The sequence below is a fragment of the Odontomachus brunneus genome, unplaced genomic scaffold (assembly GCF_010583005.1).
Source record: "Odontomachus brunneus isolate Ranch 3 - 2012 unplaced genomic scaffold, Obru_v1 Obru_scaffold_022, whole genome shotgun sequence".
Classification (NCBI taxonomy): domain Eukaryota; kingdom Metazoa; phylum Arthropoda; class Insecta; order Hymenoptera; family Formicidae; genus Odontomachus; species Odontomachus brunneus.
The window spans coordinates 1,103,099-1,116,086 of NW_022639472.1; the positions used below are offsets into that span (position 1 = coordinate 1,103,099).

The 12,988-nt window shown below is 48.9% G+C and overlaps 2 protein-coding genes across 6 annotated transcripts in view; one reads left to right on the forward strand and one right to left on the reverse strand.

Annotated features, from left to right (window-relative positions):
* The window catches only part of LOC116842206 (ephrin-B2), a 517,056-nt gene that overhangs the window by 273,188 nt on the left and 230,880 nt on the right, over positions 1-12,988 (forward strand). The gene's annotated exons all lie outside the window — the stretch shown is intronic.
* LOC116842207 overlaps positions 1-12,988 on the reverse strand; it is a 192,447-nt gene that overhangs the window by 118,076 nt on the left and 61,383 nt on the right. The window lies entirely within an intron of this gene.

The window sequence follows — 12,988 nt, forward strand, 5'->3', positions numbered from 1 at the left end:
CTCTCTCTCTCTCTCTCTCTCTCTCTCTCTCTCTCTCTCTCTCTGTCTCTCCCTCCTTGCATCCTTCGTCAAAATTCGACGGAAGATCTCCCTTACACTGCCGTCGTCCCTCCGCACGCGAGGAAACGAAGCATCACCGCGTAAGTCTCTCAATCGACGACGACCGGCTGTCGACGGGTGGAAGGAAAAAAGGTGCGAGGGAAATCTCCGAGCGAAAGATTTCTCTTTTTTCTTTCTCTCTCGGCGCATTTGACAAACGACAGGACGAGTAACAGCGCGGCACGGCGCGTCTGCCTTTGGCGAGAGGGCACATAGTCACATCAGAGCGGAAACCAAGAGGAGGGAGCCCTCTTTTTCCTCTCCCCTCCGTCTGTCCTTATCCGACCTCATGAAAGAACGGCGAGGACGACAGCGGCGACGACGAAGGTCGGCCAACGAAAAAGTGAAAATGTTCTCAAGCGGAAAAAATGATATTCAGCAGACAGCCGGTCGGTTCACGGCTCACTCTCGCTCTCGATACCGTTTTCTCTCCTCTTCCTCTTCATCTCGCTGCTTCCTCTATCTCCTTGTCGCGCGTAAATCAGACATGTTCCATTTGCGATCGCTTTCACGGGGATCTTGCCGCGTGCGAGAGCCATTTCCCGACGAATCGATCCTCGTTACCTTTTCTTTCCCTTCGGGCGGCAGCTCGACCGAGCCGGACCAAAACGTTTTGACCCGTATCGCACGAGACAGCGAAAGAGAAAGAAAAAGAGATCCTCGGAAAGCCGTGCTTCTACTCCGACGTATTAATTTACGACACTTTCGACCGCTTTTGCCACTCGGCCGCGTATGTGGCTCTCCCGAAGTCTCTGCTCGGCGCATACTTGCAGGCTGACGCGTTTCGCATCCGAGATCTGAAATTGGTCTCGGCGATCAGGCGCGCGCGGTGTACGCAACACGTTGCTGTAAATTACTGGGATCACACGGGACGTGTCGTGAGAGACGGAAATGATTTTCTTTCACCAGTATCTCTAATTAAAAGCAACAAGCGTCGCGATCGATCAACGCTCGCGTCGACGACGTCGACGGGTCCGGTCAACTTTTCTAAGCAGGAAGACGGCCGAGCGCCGTGAAATTACGAGGAATTATCACGTCATCCTCGCTCTCTTCGTCGTCCTCCGCGTTCGCGATAAATAAATCCGTCCGTAACTCCCCGATCCGCCGTGCTTTGTCGCCCGAAACACCGTGGTAATAAGTAATTCGCGCGGGATCAGTGTACGCGGCGAAACCAGGTATTAGTCACGGTCAGCCGGCAGAGATGTACCTCTTCCGTTAAAGAACAGAGAAAGGTGGCGGCGATAGAGACGCGCGGAGGCACAGAATCGCGCAGGAAGCGAGGAAAGAAGCGAGAAAGGAGCTGAGAGGTCAGACGGGCCAGTCGGTACGGAACGCATACCCTTAAGGTCTTTGCCGCGCGCGCGCACGCATGCACGCACGCACGCACGCACGCACGTCCCACATAAGTTTTATAGTAATAACTATCTATCCGTACGTAAGTTATCTCCAGGCTGTGATTTAAAGTTGCCGATGCATAAAGCCTCGCCGCGCGAGCGCGAGAGAGAGTATCGGCGCGTTGGTAGCCTCGTGCTCGTATGGACGAGCGTGCGTGCATGCGTGCACTGTTCGCACGGCTGTGGCAGTACGTGGAAATATGACGGTGCGGAGAACGCGAAAAGACCATAAGGGGAAAGCCGAGAGAGCGCGCACGAGGGTGGCGGAGAAGACGGGCGGCGAAGAAAGAAGGGAACGCGCGGCTGAGGGCCGCGCCGAGAAAGGCGGTGGCTTCTGCGGCGGCTTGCCTTTTCGCGCGAACGCGGCTTCGCGACTTATCCATCCGCCCACTTCGCGCAGGATAGAGATTTACTAATGAGAATCGCCACTCACGGGAACGTACCTCGTGACGCCTCGAAGAATCAGCCGTAGGTGGTAATAAGGTTCGAGGCCTCAAGGACGCGGCGTGATTAATTGAGAAGTTACTGTCGAGTTTAACGAACCTATGTTGTAATATTTTCAAGACGCTCGGCCGGCTCGATGTTACACGATCGCGATACGAGCCTCAACTGTCCCGACAGACTGTACGTCTCATCGTATTTGATTAACTGAACGTGATGCGAAACCAAGTGGAGGAGATTACAATAATATGAATATTGCGTAGGGTCGTGGTTCGAGACTGTTTTGACCTTTAACTTTGATTCTTAGTGATAGTAATTCTTTTAAACCATAACTATACACTGGAAAAAATGTTTGGTATTTGTAACTATAATCACATAGGAAAATAATTACTACAAATTATGGTCGAGAAAACTATTTCTCAAAATTAAATTAAATTAAATATCATGATGTTAGTGATAATAACTTTATATGTATGTACTACTACCATTTTCGTGTTAGAATAATCAGAAAATATGTTAGGTGCCGAAAATAAGTATAATTTTCATTAGATCAACCATTTTTTTCACTCAGTGTATTAGAATGCAATTATAATTGTAAAGACTTGTAATTGTGAGGAATATAACTGAAAATTTGTGATCGCTCATAGTTCTATAGACCTCGATACTTTGTGATAACATGAGGAGAATCGAAGGGTTAACAGCGCGGGAAATATGAAAGAACGTGGCAACTCTCGGAGAGTTACGAGCTCTTACGGAGTAAGATATCGAATTCCACCATCAAGGAAAATGAAAGCCCGCGGGCAGGGCTTGTTCCTGCCACGGGAGCAAATCCAAATATCACGTCGCATTGCGAGTGGGAGGACAGAGGATATCCTTCCTCTGAAAACGGCCGCTAAGTCACTGACGTCCTTTCCTGCCCAGAGGCAGCCTCGTTCCACCCTCTCGAGCGTGAGACGTTGTGAGTGGACTTGAGCCCTCGGGGCACACCGTATCCTGGGCTACGGTTAGCCCTTTCTGCCCGAGATGCCTGAGATCCACACGATGAGTCACTAGGCTACAGTGAATCAGCCGGGATCTTCTCAGACGCTATTAATTACCGGCTGTAGCTGTGTATACGTGTCAATATGAGCGACGTATATCTCGCGAAATATCCGAAACGCTGCTCCCGAAGATTATTTATACGCGCACGCTCGCTTAATCTCGCTGTGCAAATCGCTGGTCGCGTGCGTTTCTCGTTATATTCGCGATGGAAGCTCGCGAGATCATTTTCATGGCGACCAGCACACGAAAATGTTCCACATGTGCAACATACCACGCGCGCTTCGCAATTCGCGTCGATGCGACTCGACAAATCCTCTTAACAAGAATTACTAATTAGAGGTAACGACCTGTTTGCGATATCGAGCGTAAGGAGCTCTCCGTAGCTGAGTTGGTTTGTTTAAGCCAAATCAATTTGTTGACTAACGGCGCCGACAACTGGCGATCATCAATGTCGCTCGGCCACACCGACGATGGAAATGACCTCTCCTCTCTCTCCCATTTTATCCCCCTCTCTCTCTCTCTCTACCTCCCTCCCTCCCCCCTATCTCCCTCTCTCTCGGAGTACCATGTCGCGATGGCAAGAGAGCTCTCGGCAACCGGCGATGCCGATGGCTCTGAATGCTTACCAACCCGTCTGAATAACAGCCAACACATAACATAACACCTCGGGAACAGCCGGCCATTGAAGAGCGGCACCATATTGTCCTACGTTACAATGGGTCACTGAGCGTACTTTGAATGACCCATGCCCAACCCATACAACTCCCTACGAGACGGAACCTCTTTTTCTTCTTCGCGTCGCGCCCCGATCCACGTGTCCGTCTGCCACATCGGATTTTTTTCACTCGGGATTCGTCGGAGAGAACGGAGTGGATGTCGGCGAAGGGAAATCGGCCCGCGGATTTACTACATGTTTCGATTATTATTTCTTATTTCGACCCCCTTGTTATCGCTCTTGATTCCTTTAGTTCGCCAATATCGAATATCGCCGATAGTGTAAGGAAATCTTTTTAGACCCGCTGTATGTAATTTTCCTAAGCTATTCTCAAAATAAACGAGGTATCTCAAAACGCAAGTTTTAAGTGCAAGTTTTATGGCTTCAAAATTTATTTCGAAGCGAAAAGTTAAAACTTTTGCAGGGTTTTTCTATTGAAGTAAAACAGACGTGAAAACCAGAGAAGTGAAATAAACGTGTAAAAACAATTAAAACAAAATTAAAAGAATGTCGTTTTAGTCGAGCACGCAAATCTAAATCAAACGAAGAAAATCACGAAGAAACATGGGAATTTAATAGGAGAGGGAGAGAGAGAGAGAGAGAGAGAGAGAGAAAGAGAGAGATCCTGCGGATTCCCTCGCAACAGACGTGTTTACTTTAGCGTGTCTGAAACGAAACGCAGCTCCATCTACAGTCGAGGGAAAGGTCTGCTTCCTAAACAATCCAAATGGATCTCGGAATGAATCTACAAGATGACAGACCACACACAATCGACGTCATGGGGCGCCGCGTCCGGCGGACTACGAGTTTCATCGAGGAGGGCTCGTCGGCCTCGAAGTTGCGAACGTCTCGGTTGACCCGACAGAGTGGAGGAGGAAGAGGAGGAGAATGCGTTTCCTCCGAGCCGTGCTTAAATTCGTATAAGCAGCCGTAAAAATAAAGCCAGGCTTGATCCGACGCGACGCGATCTCCGATCTTCTCTGATCCTGATTTTCTTAGAAGAACGGCGGTGATGGCGGTGCCATGCCCTCCCCTCCTGTCCAAAGTATCTCTTTCGTTGTCTAGCCGGAAAAAAATCTAGCGCGAACAAAAATGCGCACAACGGGGCGTCCGAAATCCTAAACCGGAATTTGACACGGAAAGAATTTCTACGATTTCGATCCGACCAAACTCGCTTTTTACTCGCGTTCTCTCGCACTCGATGAGATTTGTTGCGAGATGATTGTGAGAGCCGTGACAGATCGGTATACACAGAGTTTCGATTTCTGTCTTCATCCGACTCTGTTTCTCTTGAGATTCTGTATGCGCGATGAAAACATTATAGGCAACTCTGGAAATAATCGTCGATCCACGCAAATTCGAATGCGATAATATCCCGACTGGAAATTTACCCCATAGACCTGATCAGGTCGATTTTAGTCGATTACTTGATTAGTATAGGGTGATGTTATACATCGCTTATATATGTGACGTTGATCAGTTCTAATTATTAAGATTCTAATTATTAATAATCCTTATTATTAATATTATTATTAACGTTATTATTAATAAGATTCCTGATTGACACGCTGCGTTACATGACTTATCAGAACCCAACAACAATACCTTAGTGAGATTGGGATCAACCTGATCAGGATCGTAGGACAAGTTTCTAGTCGGGATAGTTCTACTCACAGTAATATGCGTCCAAGTGTCAACAGAAAAAACCTCGCGAGTGACTGATTTAGAATTTCCTATGAAATATATCCGCCGTCTGTGGCTTTTTTTAACTCTAATAGACGGCTGTATGAAGTTTTGAGAGTGCTGGACCAATATATTCAAATGGACTCATTCTGCAATATTTTTATCCACCTTAGACTTATTTACCAGTCGCGATTTATTGAGAGCGAAAATCGCGCTTGGTTTCCCGACTATTATCGTCATAACCAGTTGATTTAAAGAAACGTGTATTTTTATTTAGTACTACGACTTTCTCTTCAATTGTACTATGATTGAAATACTCCTGTCTCATCTTTTACACCAATTAATCAGCTATTTTGCTCTGCACGCGAGATCACTATGTTCGGAATCTCACATACGATAAATTCAACTTTGCGCGCGTGCCTAAAATTTTCATCACGACAGAAATATTCTCGCGAAGTCGCGACCGCGTTTGCGGAGAAGTCGATCTATTTCGAGCGGTCGGACTCCACCAGGTAGATCATCGCTGCATGGCGGCGGCACTCTCGCCATTCTCATCTACCCCGAGCACGATTTGTGGATCGTTTCGTGCGATCGCGTGCCGCGTTTCTTTCCTTCTCTTGTCGGGCGTACACACTCACACACGCACACAAAAGAGCACGTCAGCCGCCTCCATCTCTGGCTCTCTCGTATCTATTAATTGCTCGATGCAACGTGGGCGGCGCCCGCGCCGTACTAATTGCTCCGTGAAGATAGGACTGGAATAATTCGTGCGCCACGGAAGAAACCGTGGAATTCTTCGAGCGCTGGACGAGCCGCGCAACGGCCGAGACAGAAACGAGGAAGACTTTGGCCACGGCGCAAGAAAGATCAGAGGGATCGACCTTTGGCCGCTAATCGTGCGAGACACTGACAAAGTTTCGTCAGCAGCGGGACCGGGTTTCTGGTACTTCGTGGTGAGAGAGAGGCTCCCATCCTCGTTGGCGTCGTGACGCCCGTGACTGATCATACTCGTAAAAGTCGACTTCCTCTTTCTCTCCCTCGGATGGAAGAGAAAGACGGTGTCGGTCGCTGCTCAGGAAATCCGGTTCGTCCGCGCGCGAACGACGTTATTCAAAAAGACAAAGAGATTCTGCTCGTGGATTTCGATTTATTCTTGTCGCGGAGTTTAGTTCCGTAACGAGGCATATCCTCGTGCATATCCTGCACGAGGATAACTCAAACGTCACGTGCGCGAAATGTGAATCACGTGTAGAAATATTTTTCGCGCGATACACGCATCATCTCGTGTTTAGTAGTTCATCAACCATACTTATTTTAGTTTCAGCAAGTTGTATTTGATTAATGGGATTTCAAGTGTGCGACTTTTCACCTTACAAAACACTGTGTTTGATAATGAGTCAGCATCGCAAAATTGGACGAAAATTTGGCCGCGGCACTCGGTCAAGTAGCCGGCTTCATACCGCGAGCGGCTAAATTCTACGAAACAGCCATTTGCCAACGAATGCCGAGCATTGCTGGCACACGCAATACGGAATTGATGCCTCGTGCCAGACACGCATATGCGTGATTCTAATAGGGGCCGTATTACCGCGTCGCGGCACCGTCGAGAGACGCGCGCGGCCGCTCACGCACGTCGTGCTCGGGTGCCGCCAAGTAATTGCGTGAGAGACGAGACGGGACGAAAACTCGGTCAACTCCCATGCCACGCATTGTATGCCGCGTTCCGCGTCGCGACCCTTCGTGAAACAGCGAGGACCCGTCGAAGCGAATTTCTTAATACACAAGCCGGCGAAATTGCCAGCCCATTATTATTCGCAGAAAACGAGGGGAGGGGGCGGGGGGATGGTTTCTGCGGGAGAGAACGAGACTACGAGAGCCAGTCGGTTCTGAATTGCAGCCGGAAATTAACGAAATTACGTAAACACCGCGACGTTACTCGAGAATCGTACGACGAACCGCATAGACAAAATTGTCTTCTTCCAAGAAACGAGTAGCGCGATCGATATTAGTAATTTATGTTGCACCGACGGTTTACAGGTTCATTTCCGCGCGTTTCTGATATAAATAACTACCCGAGACAATAAGAAACCTAGGTAGGTACAATAATCTTAATTGATCTTTGCCACTCTCGTCGGCACAAGCTTCTTCATTTCTCGACACGCCGAAACACATCGGAGCGACGCTAATCTGCCGTTCATTAGGATTCTTTGATTCAGATATAAACGTCGACGGGAGACTCTTCGCGCCGAGAGAAGCTCGTTACGAGCCACTCTTTACGACTGCATCGCCACTTTATCACACGCCGGGCCGAATGCGTGTTCTTTTTCCGGCGGGACACACTTCCGTTAACGGCCACTCGCCGAGTCGCTTTACGATCGCGAAACACGTGATATTGTTTATAAATTCAAACTGCCTCGTCGATGGCGCGGTAAAAACGATTCGATCGTCCCGATAACGCCCGTTAGGCGCGGGCAGATGAGCGATAAAGGATGACGGAGCCACGAAAAAGCCGCGGGAGGACTCGTCTCGCTCGCGACGACCAGGCACGAGATGCGGATTCGCGAGCTTAATGAATGCCGTATCAACGTTTCGCGAGCACCACGACGTGCGGGACAAATCGCCACGTGTACATAACACGCCCATAACGAGGCCGACGGAATCGTTAGCGAATTCACCTCGCGCGTCCAAGACACCACCGTCGTCGTGTTCACCGTCATCCGCAGCGGACGCGGATATACGAACGAATGACCAATAGCAATTGATACGGAACAAATAATGCGCCACGACCGCGCGGGACGATCCAATTATTTCGCGTCGAGCCAGGCCACACCGGATTCGCGAGCTCGTGCAGTGCGATCCGCCGTCGTCGTCGTTATCCGGTCGAAGATAAGAGAGAAGACGCGTGTCGCGGCTAATCCGCCGCTCATTACGCCGCTTTGATTTAGGAGCGTGCACGCGCCCCGCAGGCTTCCTGAACGAGAGAAATGCTGCCTCTCTCTCTCTCTCTCTCTCTCTCTAAAAAGTTGCGCAGTCCATGAGCGCGCACCTGCCAAGTGCAACTTTTACTTTCGCGAAGGCGATACCGGTTCACTCCTCGATACCACGATGACAGATCAGGTGCGCTCGATAAAGGCCGGAATTTATTACGACCCGTTTGCGACAAACTAATTTGGAGAACGTAGCGTCAACGCGAATACGACGATGTGAGGATCATGAAAGAGAGAGAGAGAGAGAGAGAGAGAGAGAGAGAGAGAGAGAGAGAGAGAGAGAGAGAGTTTGCCGCATATCTTCCCCAAGAAACCTGGGTCTCACCTTGTGCGTGTTCGCGACTTGGCGCACCTGTCGCGTATGCTCGCGCGCGATTTATGCATCTCGGCCGGAAACGAAGCCGTCCGGAAGATGTAATGGGAGACGAGCCGCGTGAGGGGAATAACGGAACGACGAAAAAAATGTGCGCAAGGAGCGTAGGAGAGGCAGGCACACACGAACGCGTGCTTCATCTCCTTCTCGCGCTCTCTTCGTGCTCTTTCTTTTTCGCCGTCTCGTAATCACCGGGATTTTCGAGTAAACACTGTCCCACGACTCACCCGGATAGTTTCTAGTGTCGCGGTAAGATCGCATAATTACATAAATTAGCCGCTGCTTGGCGGAGCAAGAGCCGGAGGAGGCCGACGGGGCCCCCGAAGAAGAAGAAGAAGAAGAGAGGCGGCTGAGGCAGGATCGATGGGAGCGCAAGGGAGCGCGTACGAGAAGATCGCTGAGGTACGACGGAGAAGCGGATAGAGGCTGTTAAAGCGCGCGTGTCTAATTTCCCTACGAACGGCCCGATCGGTGGGCCCGCGGGCGGGCCCTGTGATTTACGCAGCTAATACACTCGCAAGTGCTCGCGCGGCCCCGATGCTAATGCCTACAAGCTGTTAAACGTCCTTAATAATATTCGGCGACGAAGGTGGTGCCGCGGACGAGCGCGAGTCGAGGCGATCTATCGTCGCGGTGATCGCGGGGATTCTCATTAGCGGCCCTGCTACAGGTGTAAGTCTGTCTTTCTCTCTCGGTCTCTCTCCCTCTCGGCCCTACCTCGCCTCATCTCCGTGTGATTTCTCTCGCGGCGCGACCAGACGGATAAATAAATACAACGTGCTGGATGTTTGAGCGTTCCGAGTGGGAGAGAGAGCTGATTTACCGTAATGGGCCGACGAGACTAGTAATGCGCGGACAACGGTTGCCGTTGGGAGAGAATAAGTCGGCTTTATATATGTGTAACGCTCGAGCGAGTCTGGGATGCATATTGCGCGATGCATCCAGCAACGATACTTCGCCGTGAGAAAAGTCGCGGTTATGATAATAGCGAAGGTGTAGCGCTGGCGCGCTTGCACTTTGAGCTGCGCGTTTATCTCTTGTTGCTCGTGTTGAAAGAACCGCTGCTGAGAAAGAGAGAAAACTTGTTGTATCTTCTCATCGTGTGTGTACAATCAAAGGAACAATTAGTTGGAATTAATTGTGAATGAACAATTGCGCTGTATGGGACGTTGATGTCAAAACGGCGTTTTTTCGCGCGGGAAAATTGTGCGAAAATATGTCGGCACGGGACTATGTAAGTGGTTGGAGTTAACCACTACACATTGACGGCGGTACCACGCGGTACAGAAGTATCCGCGTCGACACGTGTCATTGGTCACTCGAGCGCGCCGCTCAAAAACACACCGGTTCTCGGGCGCTTCGTTTCGTTTTGTGGTCGCATACTAATTAGCCAACCGCTAATTTAGCCGCGCCGATAAATCATGCAGGCGTATGAGTTACCCGCGCGCCGATAAATTTCCGCTTACGACACGCCGGACATTCGAGTCGAGTTCAACTCGCGCAGAGGTTGTGCTTTTTGTCATTAGTTTTAACTAAAATTTATCGACCCTGATAATCGCCGCTGCCGCGCAAATCATTACTTTCAATCCGCGCCGACTGGGAATTTTTGCTTTAATCGAAATTTATTTCCCCCTTGTGTTTGCGCGTCGGGAGACGTTAATTTAGCGTTAGACGCGCGCGTGGCGCGGGGAACTAGATGCGGAGGCAAATAAACAGCGCCGAAGACAAGCCGCGACGGCGACTTTGCGCCAAGTCCGCGTAAATCACGTTCGCTTTGACGTATTCCAGGAGGAGAGCCTGGTGCGCGAGAATATCGAAACTGGAAAGTGCGAAATCCGCTCGGTCGAAAGGACCGAACGGATTTTGCTCAAAAATTCAAATGCGCGCGACCCATATAGAGAATTCAAATATATCAAGAGTGCCGATGAAACGTACATTGAAAAAATAGAACGTACTTGACAATTATCGACACATTCGTTGTGTGCAGATAGAACTCGTCAAACTGAACATGAAATTTTGCCACCATTTCGCAAATGTAAAATTTTATTATTAATCAAAGAAGATTGGTGTGCGCGGTAATGCACCTTTTTAATTATTAACTAAAAATTTACATGATTATTTGCAAAGTGAACTTTTATGTTTGACCTAACATGCAAGCTCACAATGGCAGACGTATACTGTATCACACGTGATTATTCACCCATTTTTAATTAACATCTCAGAATTATACATGATTCTTCGCGAAATGACAGAGTTTTGTGTTTAGTTTGAATAATTCTACCTACACACACAACGAGTGTGTCAATAATCGCCAGGCACTCTGTATACACGAAGTAATATATGCATCGTAAAAATGAGAGTACATTTTTAGAATGAAAGAGCGCGATGGTATCTGAGAGTTTTCCTAAGTAGAATGAGCCAGCACTAACGTCTCGTGTTGCCCGGTGAAATGCTTCTCACACTTGCACCCTTCCTTCACGCATCGCGTAACTTCCGAGCAGTAAAAGCGCGACTCACCGCATTATGCAAATTAGTAGTTACGTATCCTTGGACTAATCGGAGTTAAAGATCCAACGGGTACCGGGCGCCGAAAGCCGCCGCCACCGCTGCTGTGAATCTCGACGTACTCGACCCGTTCATCAAAATCATTCTTATCGCATTTGTTTAATAACCCACGTAGCGAACGGGCCGGACAGTTTTCGAATGGTCGGTAGCCACATCCCCTCAATTTACCTGACTCTCTTTTTCGAATCGACAGACGGCGGGGCACTTTGCGGCGTGTCTAACCGTGCCGCCGCAAGCGATAGTGTAATTCATGAGGGGCTACAAAGCGGCCTCATATAATCAGAACGCGTGCGCATTCTCGCAACGAGAGCCGGCAATTGCCGCATAGATTTCTCGATCGCGACGACGACGACGACGACATCAACGCGGCACATTATATCCGATGGCTCGGCTAATTGAATTTCGCTGGAATCGATCGCAGATTGCGAATCACCGGGCGGTGGTCGGCAAACGGAACGACGACGAGTCGGTGATTCAGAGGTGTGTCGAGAGTTTATCGGCACGCACGTGCGAGAGAGAGGGAGAGAAAGAGAGAGGAGAGCGTACAAAGTTGCCGCCGCGAAGACCACATTCGACGCTCATTAGCCTAATCGCCTTCATTACACGAAATTAATATGCAAATACGCGGATGCGCCGCGTTATTTATAACGCACCATAGAATATGTATAACGGCCCCTTGCCGGTGGCGTACCTAGCGCGCGACATGTCACCTAATTAATTATCCGCCACGCAATTCCCGGCTCATACTCTCGACGGAGTTAACGGAGTCTTAACGAGGAGCAACCTCCTCATTCCGCTCCACTCTCAGCCACGGCCTCAGCCGCTGCATCGTATAGCGCTCGTCGTCGCCGTCGTCGTCGTCATGGAGGTCGGCGAGGAGAACTCGGGTTAGAGAAACCAGACACGAAGATTTCGGTCACGTTCACGACCCGCGCGAAAAAATCGTAACGTCTCGCGAGCCCGGCCGGGCACTTGATATTATGGCTATTTTGCTGGCCGGCGCAAATCCCCCCGAGGCGGATATAGTAACGGCGTGTTGCGCAACGAAGCTAATTACAACTTACTCGTAATGATGGTTTGGAAGGAGGTTACGTAACTATTAATTAAAGTAATATATTATACGTCAAGCGGAGTTGCCATGCTATAAACGCGCGTTAGCTCAAATCTTGCTTTTACATAAACTCTACAAAACTCCGTTCAACGGAGAATCACGGAATATCAGAGATTTGCGAAAGTTCGCTGGTGTATTAAGTTACACACCTGAATGTTATTGCATGTGCATTCTCGTGTCGGACGACCTCCCTATTGCCAGTACAAACGCGGTATTAGTAAAAGCATAGATTATTTGAGTCTTCCGCATGCGAGGAATTACTCGATTATAAGTCGATAACGGATCTCGGCTAAAGAAATTTAGAATAGTTCGTGTCTCAGCAATGCCGATTTTCTTAAAATTTTAATTAAAATTGCCAGATCTCTCTCTCTCTCTCTCTCTCTCTCTCTCTCTCTCTCTCTCTTTCTCTCTCTCTCGATTTGGCCGAGATTCGAGCCATTTTTGACTAATTTAGCACAGATTTGAAATATTTTGGTTAGAATCTCAGCTAAAGAAATTTAGAATGGTTCGTGTCTCAGCTATATATATATATATATATATATATATATATATATATATATATATATATATATATATATA